The sequence below is a fragment of the Neovison vison genome, chromosome 4 (genome assembly GCF_020171115.1).
Source record: "Neovison vison isolate M4711 chromosome 4, ASM_NN_V1, whole genome shotgun sequence".
Taxonomy (NCBI): domain Eukaryota; kingdom Metazoa; phylum Chordata; class Mammalia; order Carnivora; family Mustelidae; genus Neogale; species Neogale vison.
The window spans coordinates 75,951,016-75,970,711 of record NC_058094.1 but is presented as its reverse complement, the minus strand read 5'-3'; the positions used below and the strand labels follow the sequence as shown (position 1 = coordinate 75,970,711).

The window sequence follows — 19,696 nt, the reverse complement described above, 5'->3', positions numbered from 1 at the left end:
CTATCCCTTGGGACTTTTGTAAATCGTTGCCTGGGACATGTTCTATTTTCATTTCCAGATACATAAACAATGTTTCTTCCAATGGTTCCATTTAGTGCCTAGAACATGGAATTGGTAGACATGGGAGGAATCTGAGGTGTGTGTGTAGAGTTGAGGTTCACGGTGTTGCAGAATGGAACAGGAAAACCCATAATTCACAGGGTGAAATGTGAACCAGGAACATACTGTTTTATTACTATTATTGCTTGCCGACTGAATCCCTAGGCAAGTGTACATGGAGAGATACAGCTTATATGCAGAAATGTCAAGAACAATGGAGAAACACTGCATACCCATTACCCCACCACCCAAATCTGACTATTCTTAGCTTGAAATTTAAATGTCATCATTAATTTACTCAATTTGTTGGAAATGTTATTTATCTGAAAGTATAGAACATTGCTAAGGTAATTTTCTCCTGTTGTTCTTTTGAATAAGTGGAAAAAGGAGTTTAAAATCCCAGTTTAAAATTCTTGTAAAACATTAAGCAAAATCACCAAGGCCTCAGATGAACCTGTATGTACAAATAGTCATAAGCAGCTAAGAATTGGAGTCACATAAAACATTGATACTTCTTTCTGTCCCACAGTGGTAGAGAAAGGTGGGAAGTGGAGAGCCAGAAGGCAAAAGAAAGATAACCATGGTTTCACTTGGCAGTCAGCTGACTAAGCCTTCAGGTTTTAGTTAGACTCTTAAAGAAGATTTTACAGAGATTAGATACAGTATCTTTCCAAGTACGTGCCACTGCTTTCCCTTGCTTGAGGTACAATTATGCCAGTGGCATTTTTCTGTCTCCAACTAATCGCTTAAGTACCCACCTGTCTAAATTAGGACATCTAATACACTCTTGTAAGCTCTTCTCATCAAGAAGACATAAGAACCCAAAGGGCCCACTTAATCCAAAAGGATCAGTCTTGTTCCCAAACACCCCAAAGACAGACAAATACAAAATCCCATCTGTTCACCAGAAGATTCTAGTTTTAAAATATTGTTGTCACACATTATGGCACTATTAAAAACTGGTTCCTACTGACAACACCAAATGCTGACAGTGATGTAGAGTAACAGGAACTCTCAATAATTGCTGGTGGGAATGCAACATGGTATAGTCATTCTAGAAAACCATTTGGCAATTGATTACAACATATAAGCTACCACATAATCCAATAGCCATGCTCCCAGGTGTTTTCCCAAATGAGCTGAAAATTTATGTATACACAGAAACCTGCAAACAAATATTTATAGAAGCTTTATTCATAATTGTAAAAAACTGGAAACACTCAAGATATACTTCAATGAGTGAATGAATAAACAAACTGTGGTACATCTGTGATGAAGAATAGTGGGAAGAAAGGCAGGTAGGGACAAGGGGTCGCCCTGTTCTAAGGAAACCACCCTTGAAAGGATTTTATATGACCCTGGAAGGAGACACCCTCACACACTCTTTCCCACATAACAGACAGATGATAAAAACCCGATTGGATGACAGACACAAGTTAATCAGATTAAAACAGCATGCCAACAAGCCCATAACAATCCCTAGACTTGGAAACTCTGGTGGCAACCCTCTCTTGTTCCCTCCCTCTTCAGGAGATTTGTACTATGACTTCATTATCACTCAAACCTTTCTTTGCTGCCCGCCTCTCTGTTTGGTCTATCTCTTCATTCTCCAAAGCAGTGTCCAAGAACTGTGGGCACTGAATGAAAAGAAATCCTGTAACATCTATATCAGGGTTCACTAAAGAAACAGAACTAATAGACTATTTAATATATTTGACTTTAATTTTAATGTGGCCAAATTTTTCAGGCTTTTAAAAAATATGTTGTGCTATTTGCCTCTTGATTAAATGAATCTATCCTATCCCAATGTCATAAAGGTATATCTTTATCTATAGATATAGATAACATATCTCTTTTTTAAAATTTTTTCAATTTATTTATTTTCAGAAAAACAGTATTCATTATTTTTTCACCACACCCAGTGCTCCATGCAATCCATGCCCTCTATAATACCCACCACCTTGTACCCCAACCTCCCACCCCCCTGCCACTTCAAACCCCTCAGATTGTTTTTCAGAGTCCATAGTCTCTCGTGATTCACCTCCCCTTCCAATTTACCCCAACTCCCTTCTCCTCTCTAACACCCCTTGTCCTCCATGATATTTGTTATGCTCCACAAATAAGTGAAACCATAAGATAATTGACTCTCTCTGCTTGACTTATTTCATATCTTTTATATTTTCTTCAAAGTTTTAATATTTTGGGCAATGATTTCTGTGTGCTTTAATTACTACTATAGTCCAATATCTGGAAGAGTGTTGACACAAAAGAAGGCAAGCAACATTTGTTAAAAGAGTGAAAGGAGGGGCACCTGGGTGTCTCAGTCTGTTAAGCATCTGCCTTAGGCTCCTGTCACCATCCAGGGCCTGCATCGGGCTCCCTGCTCTGCGGAGAGCCTGCTTCTCTCTGCCCCTACTCTTGCACTCTCTTCAAATAAATAAATAAACTCTTTAAAGAAAAAGAGTGAAAGGAGATGAAATGTTCAGGGGAAAGCAAAGTAAGAATGGAAAATCAAAATGGTGAGAGGGAAATGAAATGTCTTTAATTCGTGCAAGGTAGAGAGCACTGCCTTGTGTCATACCTTTCCATACTTCCTGGTTGGAAATCAATGGGTGCCTATTTAGGGCATGATAAATCCTTGTATCTGGCCATCACCCAAGACAAAGTGGAGATAGTTGTCTGACTCAGCTGCAAGATAAAACCAGGAAATAATGACATACAGAGGTGGGGCTGTCACGCACGAGTGCCTTCACCCAGCTGCTAAGACATCACCAATTATGAGTTCTAACCTGGTTCCTAATTGGAAAATGTGTTTACCCTGCTGTTAGGCATGTTTAATGAATACCTTTTTGGCTTCTTTATATTGCATTTACTTATTATACAGCATTAGATAACACTGTTTTATTTTGGCTTTGAACTGATAAAGATAATCCAAAATTTAAGCTAGTGGACCCAATTATGTTATTTCTGGCTCTCATAAGTCTTAATCCAAACATCAGTTCTCCTCTTGAGGTACTCTGTTTTCCTTCAGCTAATAAGGAGATACTTTCTATAGCCTCACAGGCTCTGGCCTTCAAAGTGGTATTGATCATGACATCAATTGCTTTCATTAAATCCACATTCACTGTTCTTGGAACCAATGTAAGAACAGCCTTGTATTGTCCCAAAAAGTAGCTGTACGACAAGGCACCCATAGCCCCTTAGGCTAAAGACCAAGGCAGAGATTTTTCAGAAGCTGCTGTGACAGCAACTAGGCTTCCCAAACCAAGCCAGTGAAATCTCCTGTAGGATTAGCACTGTAGAGAAGGATGACGTGAATCACTGGCATAAGTTAAAGATTGACATCTGCCTAGAAGAAAAATAGAAAACTGGTACTTCTGTGGATGTAAAACTTCCGGGCAGAACTTACATCTTTGCATACCATGGGTCTGTGATGTCATACCTGAGAACGGAGGCATACTTTTTTAAAATCTCTTATTAATTATCTTGCTTTTACCAAGTCTGCTTCCTGTATGACATACATATTTAGCATATCATGACTCATTATAAAACATTACTTCCCAGTTTATCTGAATGTGTTTCATCATGTCACTGGTTGTCTGTACCTGGTTCGGAATGTGTTTTGGTTGAGCCCAAGGGTTATGTCAGATAACCCCTAAGGATAGCTAAATATTAAGGGCTCCAACACATGCATTGTGAGCCGCAACCCTGCCCCCAAATTCCCACAGTCCCTATGGGACCCCCACTGGCCCTGCCCACTCTCCTCCCCTACTCTATCTGGATCCCCACCCCTCTCCCACCCTGCATCCAGTCCTACAGCCAGATCAGAGCTCATGGTTGTCTATGCTTTCTTATGCCAGTCTGCATGTTTCTCTAGTCCACAGGGCTTTTAACTTGGAGGCAATGAAATCTCTCCACACGGTATTTCTTTTATGTTACACAAATATAAGATTCAAAAAGTCATAATTTCTGTATAGATTTTATCACTTGAGCACCTAGTGAAGATTTTGCCTTGTAGGCAGAAATATTGAACTTATACTCGAATATTGTTGGGTCTATTCTTGTACACTAGTATACTAGTATACTTTCTCATTCCATTCACCCAGCAGTTATCTAGGGATTGTTTAAAGCCTGATGTGTAGGGGACCTGGGTGGCTCAGCTGGTTGAGCATCTGCCTTTGGCTGGGGTTGTGATCCCAGGGTTCTGGGATCAAGCCCCTTGCCAGTTTCTTTGCTCTGCGGGGAATCTTCTTCCTCTGTCCCTCCCACCACTCCTGTGTGCACACTCTCTCTCTCTCTCCCTCCCTCAAGAAAAATACACAAAATCTTTCAAGTCTGTTGTGGAGACACCAATTATTGTGTGTTTCTATACATTGATTACTCTCATCAGTTACTACACAGAAGAGCTTGATCTCTTCTCTATAGTTTGGTTTGCTCCCATATAGCTCAGCATCTTCCCGATTTACCACCCAAAGGTATTACTAGGCATTTTTAATCATTGAAGTCCTTGCTTGGTTCTTGGAATAGAGACCCCTCGACAAGAGGACACTGGTATGTATTCAGTCCTCCCTAAATATAAGTGTTCATCAGACAGTTGTAAGTCGTGCCACTTGTCAGGAGAGGGAAAAGTCACTTATTTTGGATACTATATGTGCAAGGAATGCCAACTCTGAAGAGTAACTGCTCTCATCAAGAGCAACAGGATTAGGGAAAATGTACTGAAAAGGGAGAATAAAATTAAAGGATCAACTTCAAAGACGGATGGACCTTAGGTTACATTATATTTACTGCACACTTTTTTGTCAACATTACTTGACCATTAGCTCTCTACTTTATGGCTTAGTTTCTAGATAGTTCATTTGGACAACATTAATACTCCTTTTTACCTAAATCTTTTGTTAGTCAATAAAGTTGTGAATCCTTATTCTGGTTTGTTCAGTAGACTGCTATCAAATTATTTCCCCAATTTATATAAATAAGAACTTATAAAGACTAAGAAAACAAGTAAAGTTTGATTCCAGTGCACATATAACTGATTAAATCAAGCCTATCAATGTTGTTTAAAATGATTAGTAACTGTCAATACTGGTATGTGTTTCATTTTTAACAATTAATTGATAGAAGAAAAATAATACCCTAAGATAGCTAATTCAGAACCCTTGTTTCTATTTCTTCTTTGTTCCAGAATAATTTATAGATTTTACTTATTCATTCATTCGTTCATTCATTCATTCAGGGAGAGTTTGAGCAGTGGGAGAGGCACAGGGGAAGAGAGAGAGAGAGAATCTCAAGCAAACTCCACACTCAGCATGGAGCCTAAATTGGGACTCAATCTCACAGCCCTAAAATCATTACCTGAGCTGAAATCAAGAATCAGACATTTAACCCACTGAGCGACTCAGGCATCCCTGCCCAAAAGTGATTTAAAGGCATGATTAAAAATTTCCAATGGAAGGAATATATTTTATTTTTATTTTTTATTTTTTTGTTGTGCATTTCTACATTTTCTGCATTATGGTTAAGAATGTGGTCTTACGTGAATTCTGATTTGGGAACTCTAAAATTTTTCAGTGTGGTTTAATGTATCTTCAGTTTTGGTAAGTATTGCATGTGAATTTCACAATGAAGTGTATATTTTCATGTGTTAAGTATAGGTCTCTTTATCCTTTTATTAATAAGAATTTTAATATTCCATTAAAATTTTTAAGTTTTAACTATTCCCATTTTGATGTTTTTATTTCTGACTTATAATAAGTTGACTTTCCTGCTCTGGTTGGGGGAGTTCTCATTTTCTCCTTGTCATTTTGTCAAGTTTTGCTTGCTATATATTTGAAGGTATATCGATAGGTACATTACAGGTTCGTGATTTTCTTACCAATAAAGACTTTTGCCATACAGCCTAATTATTTTTGTTTTTATATTGCTACATTTGTCTTCTTTATATTAATGTTTACCTTGTAAATCTTTCCCATTCTTTCTAGTCACTTTTCAATGTATGATTTCTTTAATATCAAAGAGTCAGAATTTGTTTTTATCTCCCACAATATAAGAGCTTCTGCCTTTTTGTTTTTCTAAGTAGACACCATGCCCAACATGGGCCTCAAACTCACAATCCTGAGATCAAGGGTCACATGCTCTATGGACTACACCAGCTAGGCACCTTTGAGAGCTTTTACCTTTTCATAGGATATAACTATTTCATGTTTATTTTTCCTTCTCCTATATTCCTATCTTACTCTTTATTTTCCAATTATCACTCTTTCTTATTTCCTCTCTCCTTCTTACCTTTGTTGGATTAAAGTTTTTTTTCTCTCTATACTTAATTTTGATTCTCTTTTGTGCCATATATAGAGACTGATAGCTATATCTACCTATTAATAGCTATAGATACATATCATATATCTTTCTAATACCTAATATATATACATAAATAATTTCAATATTAATAGTGCTTATACTAATGTTAATATATATATTTAATTTGTATTCTTCTAGTAGCATCTAGTGTCTTTTTATGTTCTCAAATGTGATAAAAATTGAACATGATTTGATTTCTCTCCTTCTAATGTCCCAGAATCTCCTATGTAGAAATAATTTTCAGTTTGTTGTTTTAAGGTTTTGGCTCTTTTCCTATTCATTATGCACCAATAATTAGACTTTATATGTTTTGCTAGTGTTACTATTTTTCACATCTCACATATATATACCTCATTTTTATTTTATTTTATTTTTGTACTTTAAACTGCATAGCAGTTTTATTCTTTTTATAAAATTTGCTTATTTATTTATTTATTTCAAGTAAGCTGTAGGCCCAACATGAGGCTTGAATTCATGACCTGAAGATCAAGAGTCATGTGCTTTACAGACTGAACCAGCCAGGTGCCTCTCAGAGAGGCTTTTTTTTTTCCTGTTTTAAAAATTAAGATATAATGTATTATTGGTTTCAGAGGTACAGGTCCTTGACTCATCAGTCTTATATAATACCCAGTGCTCATTACATCACTTGCCCTCCTTCATGTCCATCACCCAGTTACCCTATTCCTCCAATCCCCTCCCCTCCTATCCCTCATTTTTAGAGTCACTGTTTAATTTACTAGAATATATTCTCAAACAATTCTTTCAGGAAGAATGTGTGGCTATGCCCTTAGCTTGCTTATCTATGAGGGCTCTCCAGGTTTTCCTGGAATCACTTACCTGAAGCGATGTCTGGCTTATCTGCTCCAGTTTCCACACTCAGTATTCTTTCTACCTGTGTCTACCGGTGAGGTGACCACAACTACCCTTTGTCCACTTGGGAAGAAGGATGGGAGAAGAGTAAGTGTACCCGCTCTGTACCCAGCTACCCACGGATAATTCTGCTAACTATTCTAACAACTTTCTTACTTCTTGTGTTTACTTACTTGAGCTTGGAGTTGCTGTGAAATGTCCCTGCCTTCAAACCAGAGCTCCTCTGCATGTCTTTTGTGCTACAATTTTCCTCAGTATTATTTTCCGGTGAGGGAAGAAGCCACCTCAGCACCTCTATCTGTTACTTAGATGTTTCTGAGTGTCCCAGGGGAAGAATCTGTGTAACTAGGGCCTGCCTCTCTGTGCTCACAGCAGCAGAGTGGCCTTCCCATTGAGACAGATACAGCTCTGGTGAGCTGTGTGCAAAGCAGAAAAGCTAAGAAGTCTCTTTTCATAGAAGCCATACGTACAAGGGTGTTACAGGAGACAGAGTGATGACCTTCTTGTGATGTCTTTGTACTCATGCCCAGAACTTGCAGAAGTGTTCACTTACATGGCAAAAAGGACTCTGCAGTTGTGACTAAGAATGACATGACATTGGGAGGAATATTCTGTACAGTATTAACAAGAGGGGCCCAGTGTAATCAGGAGATAGGAGAAAGGGTTACAGTCAGAAAAATAGATGTGGTAAAGAAGCTAAGTTTGAAGATGGAAGATGGGACTTGAGCCAAGGAATGCAGGCAGCTTCTAAAGAGCAAAGAAATGCATTCTACATGTGACCCTCCAGAAGGGACACAACTCTGCCAAAACCTTGAGTTGAGCCCATAAAACCCATTTTGACTTCTGACTTCAGAACTGTGAGGTAAGATGTTTGTGCTGTCTTTAGGCACTAAGTTTGTTATACTTTATTATGTAGCAGCAATAGGAAACTAATACAGGTGGCATCTTTCCCTAGCAACAGCAATTTTGGAGTGGGGGTGGTGTGGGCTTCCTATTTTCCCCATGCTATCTTCAATGTAGGGTGGCCCCAGCCAAACCAGTGAAAGCTCTCCAGAGAAACCTGGAGTCTTCTTCCCTGCCCTCGAGTCAAAATCATGGGCAGGGGCCAGTTACCTCACAAATGGGAACCCGTGGAAGTTTGCACTTTAGTGGAATTATGCTATAAGACTGTGTTGGGTACCATAATGGCAAAAGAGCCCAGCAATGTCACTGGGACTGGTGAAAGATGAAAGAAATATTGTTCAAGGATGCAGGGAGGAAAAAGCAAGCAAAAGAAAGGCCCTCTGCCTGGTTGAATCCTCCTGAGAGCTGGGTAGAAAGCATGAACCTACTGGCTAGGTTCTCTGCTCTGCTCCACCAGGAGCTTCTGGCTGTCAGCCACAGGGGAAGGAAATTTCCAGATTATGTCCTGATATTTCTGCACCCCAATGCTTACATCTAGAAGGAATATGCTCTGACAGATGTGTAGGTGTTTGATAAGCACCAGGTGACCTCTGGATGCTGGATCAGGTCCGGTTCCCCAATCCAGCCTCCGGAGACCCAGAGGGGCCATCCCTTCACTTCTCTCTCTACTTCAATGTCAGAGCTGGCTCACTCTCACCTTTACAGTAACTCTATTTCAGGGGCCCCATTCCCCATACCTAGCTTGGTTGATTCTGGGAGATGCCAATAACTTCAAATCTGAGGGAGCAAGAACTAGAATAGAGCTTCCTTGGGGTGCTTGGGTGGTTCAGTCAGTTAAGCGTCCAACTCTTGATTTCGGCTCAGGTCATGATCTTGGGGGTCTGGGATCCGGCCTTATGTAGGGCTCTGCACTCAGCAGGGAGTCTGCTTGAGGACTTCTCTCCCTCTCCTCTTCCTCTCCCCACCGCATCCCCACTCTCTGTCCTCTCAAAAATAAATAAATCTTAAAAAAAAAGAAAAGAAAAGAATACAGCTTTCTTTCCTCCAAAAAGTTTCTGGATTCCTTAACTCTTCTTGCCCCTCCCCACATCAGAGAAATGTGCTTCAAGCTGATTTTTCTGTCTTGGGCTGACTGTGAAGCAAGTGGCAATTACAAAGAGAAAAGTTAAACAAATATAAGTTTGAGTAAGTTTGAGGTGTGTACTCTGGTAAGGCACCCTCCTCCCCTGATTGCGCTTGGATCCTTGTTCTCAGGCTTACCTTGAATTTTTATGACTAACTCTGCCCATCATACTGTCGTGTATCTTTAATGATAGAAATCAAGTGACACAGTGTCTGGCATATTGAAAACACTCCATACATATAATTATTTTGAAGTAATGCTGTGGCAAAGAATGCTTATTGCCTTATAATATCCCTTCTCTCTTCTTCTTTAGTAACAGCACCCTGGGAAGTAGGCTTGGCTGTAAGATATTTCTTAGACTTTGTTGCAATTAGATGTGGCCAGTGAGATATAATGTAAGTATTCTCTGAGGTTTCTAAGAAGGCTCCACAAAAGGAGGGGGACTGTGCCCTTTGGCCCATCTGCTCTTCCTCTTTCCTGTGTTTGGGATGTAAATGTGACAGCTAGAGCAGAGCAGGAATTTGGCATCATTTTCCTCTGGATTATTTTTATGTAGGAAAAAACAAATGTCCATATGGTTTAAGACACTTGATTTTAGCTTTCTGTATGCAACCAAACATAATCCCAACTAAAGCAAACCTGTTTTTGCTAGTTTGTAGAGAACAGAAGAAAAGAAACATAGAGAGGAGATTGAGGACATAGGGAAGAGACAAAACAAAACAAAACAGTGTTAAGATTCTAGGGGTGGTGTATTCCCTCAAGTCTTTCAAAGAACAAAACGTCCGAGCTATTCTGCCATCACACGTGTTTTGGCGACACAAATGAGCTCACGGACAATCAGTAAGTAGGGAAATGATGTCAATGTAATAATGCTCAAGTCATTTTGGTTCATAAACAGTTTTACTCAGCATGTGATTTCCAAGAAATCAGGAGCAAACTTCCTCCACAATTAAAGAGCAAGCTTCAGCGACCATATAAGAATGCCTTAAGAGGGGCGCCTGGGTGGCTCAGTGGGTTAAGCCGCTGCCTTCGGCTGAGACATGATCTCAGAGTCCTGGGATCGAGTCCCACATCAGGCTCTCTGCTCAGCAGGGAGCCTGCTTCCTCCTCTCTCTCTCTCTGCCTGCCTGGCTGCCTACTTGTGATCTCTCTCTGTCAAATAAATAAATAAATAAATCTTTAAAAAAAAAAAAAAAAAGAATGCCTTAGGAAGAAATCCTGCAGAGGTAACTTCCTTTAGTGAAAGCAAGGGTGGGGTTAGTGGTTTCAATAGCTGCTGCACATTCCTACATTGAACTATTTGCCTGACGCTATGAAGACAGGTAAGAAACTTGCAACAGTATTTCCTTCTGTATTTTAAAATTTTGGGGTGTGTCTGGGTGGCTCAGTGGGTTAAAGCCTCTGCCTTCAGCTCAGGTCATGATCCCAGGGTCCTGGGATTGAGCCCCACATTGGGCTCTCTTCTCCAAGGGGAGCCTGCTTCCTCCTCTCTCTCTGCCTGCCTCTCTGCCTACTTGTGATCTCTGTCAAATAAAAAAAATATTAAAAAAAATTTTTAAAGACTATTTATCTATTTATTAGAGAGAGAGAGAGAGCAAGAGAACATGGGTGGGGTGCAGAGGCAGAGGGAGAGTAAGAAGCAGACTCCCTGCTGAGCAGGGAACCTGATGTGGGGCTTGATCCCAGGACCCTGAGATCATGACCCCCGCGGAAGCCAGATGCTTAACAGAGTTAGCCACGCAGGAGCCTTCCTTCTGTATTTTTTTAAATGATGGATCCTCCTGAATCAGATTTTTAATTTTGATAAATCTGCTCTCTTGGAAGCAAATGCTTCTATATTTCAAGGAAGAAAGTGTAAGTCCCCAAATTTAAAGTCTACACAGGGCAAGCTGCTAGTGGAGACAAACTACGCCATTAAAAACAAAACAAAACAAAACTAAACAAAACAACCTGGAGCACCTAGGTGGCTCAGCTTGTTGAGCATCTGACTCTTGGTTTCAGCTCAGGTCATGGTCTCAGGGTTTTGAGATCAAGTCCAGCACAGGGCTCTGTGCTCAGCAGAGTTGGCTTGACATTCTCTCTCTCTCCCTCTGCCACTCCCCATGTTTACATGCACTTTCTCTTTCTCTAAATAGTTGAATAAAATGTTTTTTAAACAAATACATGTTTATGGTTTTTGTTAGCACTCATGTTATGAAGTTAGTGTGTTCTGCCTCTAACCTTACTTATCCCATATGCCCTTTTTTAAGCACATGCTTTTGTAGAACGCAAAGCTTTAAAGGAATGCATACATGATTTTATTAACAAAAAAACTAGCTGTGCTAGGAAAATAGTACGAATAGCTCTAGAACAAAGTATAACTGATACAACATTCCTCGTTCACATCTCAGTGCCAATTTTATGGCCACAGTTGGCTTTCCCACCTGCTACCTTCTATAATTTCATCTTCTAGAATCATCTAGGAAAAAGGTCTTGAAAAATGTCAAGCCTTAAACATTTTACTCCTATTCTCAGGAGGCTACGAGGAGATATACTCTTCCAGAATGAGAGCATGAGTGGTGGGATGCAAGAGTCAGGGGCTCGGGACAGGAGAGCAGTGGGAAAAGGTCTCGGGCAATAGTGATGAAAGGTCCCCAGAAAACCTCCCTGGAACTGACAGAAGACAAATTGCTCAGATGGGGTTCCTGGAAAATGCAAATGAGAGGATATGCTTGGGCATATTGAAAGCTAACACTTAAAGGTGTCTTGCAGCTCTACTGAGGGCACTGGGAAGAATTAGCTATAAAACCATAGACAGACAGTTCTAACTTGATTTGAAGAACAAGATGTAGGACTGTACCTGCAGCTCCCATTGTACAGTGTGGACCACACATCCTGCACTGGCCATCAGGACCGAAGAATAAAAAAAATGGATGTCATCCTGTTGCATTTCCAGAGTTCCAGTAACAACCCTGTACTTTTAATAGGAGATTTACTTGTCCAAAGCACATGGAATACTTCATACTTTTGTGCCTGTGGCATAGCTCAGAGGGCTTCTCTACCTCTCAAAACCCTGGTCAGGAAGCGCCATCCCTGCACTTCTCCAGAGATGTAAAGTTCTGATATCCACTTTCTCTTTCTGAGTATCCTTATCCAGACCTTTGGCTTCAAATAGCAACAGTATATACACCTACTTGTCCCAGTTTCCTAGGCCCAGCCCAGATCTCGCTCCTGAAAAATTCCTTGGTTATCTTATATACCTCTTTGACAGATATTAGGCTTATTGTGATGTAGGCCTCCCTCGAAAAGGGTGGGCCTTCATAGGGAAACAACCTTTTAAAATACATGCAGGTGAATACCTATTCTTCTCAAAATGTTCCAAAAAATATAAGAGGAAGGAAAACTCGCAAATTCATTTTATGAGGCCAGTGTCACCCAGATACCAAAACCAGGTAAAGATAACACAAAAAAGGGAGAACTATAAGTCAATATATCTCATGAATACAGGTGTAAAAATTCTGAACAAAATATTAGCAAGCTGGATCCAACAATACATTTTAAAAATCATATACCACAATCAAGGGATGCAAGGTTGTTCAATACTTATAGATCAATTGACATGATATAGCATGTCAACAAGAAAAAGGATAAAAACTGTATGATCAGTTCAGTAGATTTAGGAAAAGCATTTGATAAAGTACAATATATATTCATGATTAAAAACCCTCTGCAAAGTAGGTCTAGAGGGAACATACCTCAATAAATAATAAAGGCCTTATATGAAAACCCTATAGCCAACATCATACTCAATGGTGAAAAACTGAGAGATTTCCCCTAAGGTCAGGAACAAGACAAGGATGTCCACTCTCAACACTTTTTTTTTAATGTTCCAAATGTGATTGGTTTATCTTATTCCACTCTGATGCAAAACCAAAGATTCTACTATAGCACAGAGACCCATGTATTGAAAGGTCGTGAGAAAGTACTGTGGACCTGCTGAAGGATCAGGTCTTTTCCTTTGTAACATGACACTACATTATCGCTTAAGGCACACGTTTCAAGTAACCCTGTGGAACTCAGCTGAAATGTGGCACAAACATGACAACTTCTAGGCATGCCTTTAAGTACCTCACTCAGGATGGACCTGCGATCTGTAGACTTCAGTGTGAGGAGGATTACAATTCTTTTTTTTTTTTTAAGATTTATTTTTATTTTTACTTATTTATTTGACAGAGAGACATCACAAGTAGGCAGAGAGGCAGGCAGAGAGAGAGGGGGAAGCAGGCTTCCTGCTGAGCAGAGAGCCCGATGCGGGGCTCCATCCCAGGACCCTGAGATCATGACCAGAGCCAAAGGCAGTGGCTTAACCCACTGAGCCACCCAGGCGCCCGGAGGATTACAATTCTTTAGAAGAATAAAAATTTCACACTTTAGAAATTTCACATTAGAAATTTCACATAAGAATTTTAAGGCCAAAACATCGTGGGTTCCCTTCACTACCAGGGACGAATAAGATGCTTACTCAAAACCATATTAAGCTTCTAGTTCAAATCCCAACCCAAACTTATGACCTCCTGCACTGAAATTCTTTCCTTTTATTAAAGCTGATAGGGTCAGTCTGATGCCTGGTCAAAGAGTCTGAGTATAATCCGGTCCAATCAGGCTGGCATTATTTACTCTAGCAGAGAAGTTCTACAGCCCAGCTTGAATTTAGCAGCAATGTCAAAATGGGTATTGTTATTGCTGACTGTCCAAGCAATTTTTATTGACCTTTCAATCTTCTCATTAACCTTCTTCTAGGTAGACCCTCCAGATTCAGCGTCGTGATTCACATGAGTATGCAGCTGGAAGTCTGCAGCCTTGTAACACAGGGCAAAATTATTCTGTGATAGTTTGCATTTGGCTATGTCAAAACTCACCTGATAGCCAGTAAGCTAACCTTCAAAGGCTAACAGAGCCCAGCCATAGATGGTTGGTCTAAAAAAATCTATATCAACATTACTGAGGAAGACCTTCAGCATTGCCCTGATGGAGCAGAGACAGACCCTCTGGTTGAAGATATGTGTAATACACCAACTTACTGTGACCTAGGAAAGGCCACCAAGGATGTCTTCAATAAAGGATATGGAATCAGAATGATCAAAATAGATCTGAGAACCAAGTCTTATAGTGGAGTGGAATTTTCTACTTCTGGTCATGCTTATGCTAATACAGGGAAAGTGTCAGGCAACATAGAGACCAAATATAAAGTCTATAAATATGGGCTTACTTTCACCCAGAAATGGAATACAGACAATATTCTTAGAACAGAAATCTCTTTGGAGAATAAGTTGGCTGAAGGGTTGAAACTGACTTTTGATACCTATTTATATGGAACACGGGAAAGAAAAGTGGAAAACTGAAGGCCTCCTATAAAAATGGATTGTTTCAGTCTTGGAACTCTCACCACTTTTATTCAACAAGGTATTGAAGTTCTAGCCATAGCAATTACATAACATAAAGAAAAGTCATGCAAATTGATAAGGAGAAAGTAAAATTCTCATTATTTGCAGATGACATGATACTATATACATAAAACTCTAAAGACTCCACCAAAAAACTATTAGAATTAATAAATGAATTCAGTAAAGTGTCAGTCATTGTACAGAAATATGTGGCATTCCTATATATTAATAATAAACCAGAAGAAAGTGAAAGTAAGAAAACAATCCTATTTATAATTATACCAAAACAATGTCATATCTAGATATAAACTTAACCAAAATATAAAAGACTTGTATTCTGAAAACTATAAAACACATCTTGAAAGAAATTCAAGATGCTGCAATGAAATGGAAAGACATTTCATGCTTGTGGATTAGAAGAACAAATATTGTTAAAATAGCTATACTACCCAAAGCAATATACATATTTAATGCAATCTCTATCAAAACACCACCAGCATTTTTCACAGAACTAAAAAAAATCCTAAAATTTACATGGAACCACAAAAGACCCTAAATAGCCAAAGCAATCTTGAAAAAGAAAAACAGAACTAGAGGCATTATAATTTCAGTCTTCAAGTTATAATACCAAGGGGTATAATACAAATACAAAAATATATATTAAAATAATATGGCGGGGGCTGGGAGGTTGGGGTACCAGGTGGTGGGTATTATAGAGGGCACAGCTTGCATGGAGCACTGGGTGTGGTGAAAAAATAATGAATACTGTTTTTCTGAAAATAAATAAATTGGAAAAAAAATAAATAATATGGCACTGGCATAAAAATAGACACAGAGGCCAATAGAAGAGAAAGGAAAACCCAGAAATAAACCCACGGTTATATTGTCAGTTAATCTTCTACAAAGAAGGAATGAGTATACAAAGGGGAAAAAAATCTCTTCAGTATATGGTATTGGGAAAACTGGACAGCTACATGGAAAAGAACGAAACTGGACCACTTTCTTACACCATACACAAAAATAAATTCAAAGTGGATTAAAAACTTATACGTGAGATCTGAAACCATAAAAATCCTAGAAGATAGCACAAGCAGTAGTGGCTCTGACGTTGGCCATAGCAACATTTCTCTAGGTATGCTTCTGAGGCAAGGGAAATGAAAGCAAAAGTAAACTATTGGGACCACATCAAAATAAAAAGTTTCTGCACAGCAAAAGAAACAATCAACAAAACTAAAAGGCAACCTACTGAATGGAAGAAGATATTTGCAAATAACTTATTCAATAAAGGATTAGTATCCAAATATATAAAGAACATATACAACTCAAATCCAAAAAACAAGCAATCCAATTTAAAAATGGGCAGAAGACATGGACAGACATTTCTCCAAAAACTTCCAGATAGCCAACAGACACATAGAAAGATGTTCAACATCACTCATCATTAGGGCAAAGAAAATGAAAACCACAGCAAGATACCATTTCAACCTATCAGAATGGCTTAAATCAAAAATACAAGAAACAAGTGTAGTGAGGATGTGAAGAGATAGGAACTCTAATGCACTGTTGGTGGGAATGCAAACTGGTGCAACCACTCTGGAGAACAGTATGGAAATTCCTCAAAAAATTAAAAATAGAACTTCCCTATGACCCAGTAACTGCCCTACTAAGCATTTACCCCCAAAATACAAAAACATGAATTCAAAGAGATACATGCAACCCCTATGTTTATTGCAGCATTATTTACAATAGCCAAATTATGGAAGCAGCCCAAGTGTCCATCAGTTGAGGAATGGATGAAGAAGATGTGAGATATATAAATATATATATATATAATATATATTATATATATAATATTTATAAATACTGTAAAAATATAATCTTGTCATTTGCAATGACATGGATAGAGCTAGAGAGCATAATGCTAATAAAATAAGTCAACTGAAAAAGACAAATAACATATGATTTCGCTCATGTGGAATTTAAGAAAGAAAACAAAACAAAACAAAACAAAAACAAAGGGGGAAAAAAAGAGAAAGAGAAACCAAGAAACAGACTCTCAACTACAGAGAGCAGACTAATGGTTACAAGAGGGGAGATGGGGGGGAGGATAGGTGAAATAGATGTTGGGGATTAAAGGGTCTACTTATCATGAATGAACAAAATAAAATAATTAAAAATATACGTGTAGGTGAGATAATGAAATACTCTTTCTGGCCTTGTTTCATTGCTCTTATTTATTTATTTATGTATTTATTTTATTTTTTAGAGAGAGAGAGAGGGAGAATGAATGTACACAAGCACATGCAAGCGTGGAGATGTGGAGGCACAGAGGGGTAAGGAGAGAGAGAATCTTAAGCAGACTCCATGCTCAGTGTGGAACTGGTCTTGGGGCTCCATCCCACAACCCTGAGATCACAACCTAGGTGGACATTGAGTCAGACCTTGAACTGACTGAGCCACCCATGTGCCCCAAGTTGCCTTTAATTGTCTAGGCAATCTGCTCCTTATCTTGTAGACTTTTGTTACTTCACTGTGTAATCTTGTTGAAGGCATTTTTGGTGACAGGGAATCCAGACTTATGTTAAAAATTTAACAGTGGAGTGGTAAGAATGTAAATAATGCAACCAGGTGACAGATTGTTCAGGGGTACTTCTGGACATGCCTACGTAAGGAGGCCAAGAAAATGCCTCAATTTACTCTTTGACCCGGCAGCTGAAATTCTACTGACACCAATTATTACAGAAATCTTAAGCTCTGAGTTGTTAAAATCTGAAAACCAATATGGATCCTAGGAAGAGAAAACTACAGTAATTGTAGAATTATAGGAAAACTTCTGTTCCCCAAGCATCAGAGACATTTCAAGCATTGCCCCAGCCCTCAGGAAGTTTCTATAAGACGAAGTAATGATTACACAGAAGAAACAACTGGGAAGAAAAGCAAAGACAAGATCACTTCTGATTATATGTAAAATTACATGGTAAGGACTATGACAAGAGCTGAGAAATAAGGGTGCCATCCAAAAGTCAAATTAATACAATTGCCTCATTATCCACACACAAGAGACTAAATGTTTGAAACTCAAATTTTCCTTATGAATACAGTTCAGAAATTATGCATTTTCCTGGCCATGTAAATGCAACTAGTATGGTTGATTGTGAACATCTGGAACATTTTGGTCATGTCAAACTTGGAACAAAGCATCTGGCATCCTTTAAAGGGTATGTGCTTTCACAATGTAGGGAGGAATCCCTGATAGAATTCCACAGTTAAAAGCAAATACAATTTTTAATATGCTGAATGAGTACTGTCCTGAGTGATAAAAGAACACTCAACTAATAAATGATGGAGCTCAGGCTAACCCAAATGTCAATGTGGCCCATCTCCTGTGGAATGTGGATGCACTTAGTGACTTCAATGATTTTGCGTTCTTAATAGAACCCAGATGCTCTTAAATATTCCAGATATTATTAAAAATTAACTCAAATAGAAGTGGACTCAAAATACTATAGTGTTCCTTAATGATTGTTTTGGACACTGATGTAGAAAAAGAGCTTTGTCCTTTTACCAACATGGCTATTTCAAATGTGCTCTCATAAATTCTTGTATAGTATTGATCTGTTCTTTATATTTTCTATATAAGAATTAGGTATCAAGTACATTAAAATATATTTAAATTTTACTCCTTGTAAGACTTATTCATCATGGTCAGTGAAAGAATATAGAAAATAGAACCTTGAAACAATGCAAGGGACCCAAATGACAACTGAAACTCTTTCTTTTTTAAGTCATATTTCACTTTTGTTTTGCTTGAAAATTTTCAGCAACCCCCTAAAATATTTCTATTTTGCGGAGGGAAGGACTCTCTTAATGTGGTAAAATTTAAATTTTTTAGTGAAGCAGAATGCAACAGACATTTTTGAAAGGGAAGTCAAATACCATACTTTAAGTTAATTTTAAGTTAACTTCAGTATATTTATAAGTTACGTTTAACTTATTGGTATGTCATCCAACCATATTTTTTTACCTGTGAAAGGTGTGTATCATGAATGTGATAGAATTTTTAGTACTGATGATCACTTCACTATGGCGAAATAATCTATGATGAAGGAACTTTAAAAACAGCTTTGTAAAAGAACACAAGAGCACTAATTCAAAGGGATACACGCACCCCTACGTTTATAGCAGCATTATATACAATAGTTAAGATATGGAAGCAGTCCAAGCGTCCATCGATTGATGAATGGTTAAAGAAGATGTGGTGCATATATACAATGGAATATTATTCAGCCATAAAAAGGAATGAAATCTTGCCATTTGCAAAGACATGGATGGAACTAGAGTATAATGCTTAGTAAAGTAAGTTGGTCAGAGAAAGACAAATAACAGGTTTTCCCACATATGCGGAATTTAAGAAACAAAAGAAAGCAAATGAGCAAAGGGAAAAAATGAGAGAGAGAGACACAAATCAAGAAACAGACGTTTATTATACAGAACAAACTGATGGTTGGGAAGATGCGTAAATTAGGAGATGGGGATGAAGGAGTGTACTTGTTGAGATGAACACAGGGTGATATACAGAAGTGTTGAATCACTGTATTGTTCACCAGAAACTGATATAACATTGTATGCTAATTACTGGAATTAAAATTAAAAACCTAAAGAAAAGTAACTTTGTAAAATTGTGAATACTTGGGAAAATGGTAATTTAACAACAGAGGCTATTCAGATTTACACATGAATGTTCTATTATAAAATAACCAGTTACACTAAATCCAAACTTTTAAAGTACAGTTTACTAAGAAATAATTACTCACTTTTCCACAAGTGTCTTTACTTTCAATGTTCTTTTGAAATAAGGAGCACCCCTTGTGCATTTAAACTGTGACTGAATCAACAAAATATAATTTACATATTTGTTTTT

General features: G+C 38.3%; 1 pseudogene; it reads right to left on the bottom strand.

Moving 5' to 3' along the window:
- Positions 1-13,864: 13,864 nt before the first annotated feature.
- Positions 13,865-14,352, bottom strand: LOC122905344 (annotated as a pseudogene).
- Positions 14,353-19,696: the final 5,344 nt, after the last annotated feature.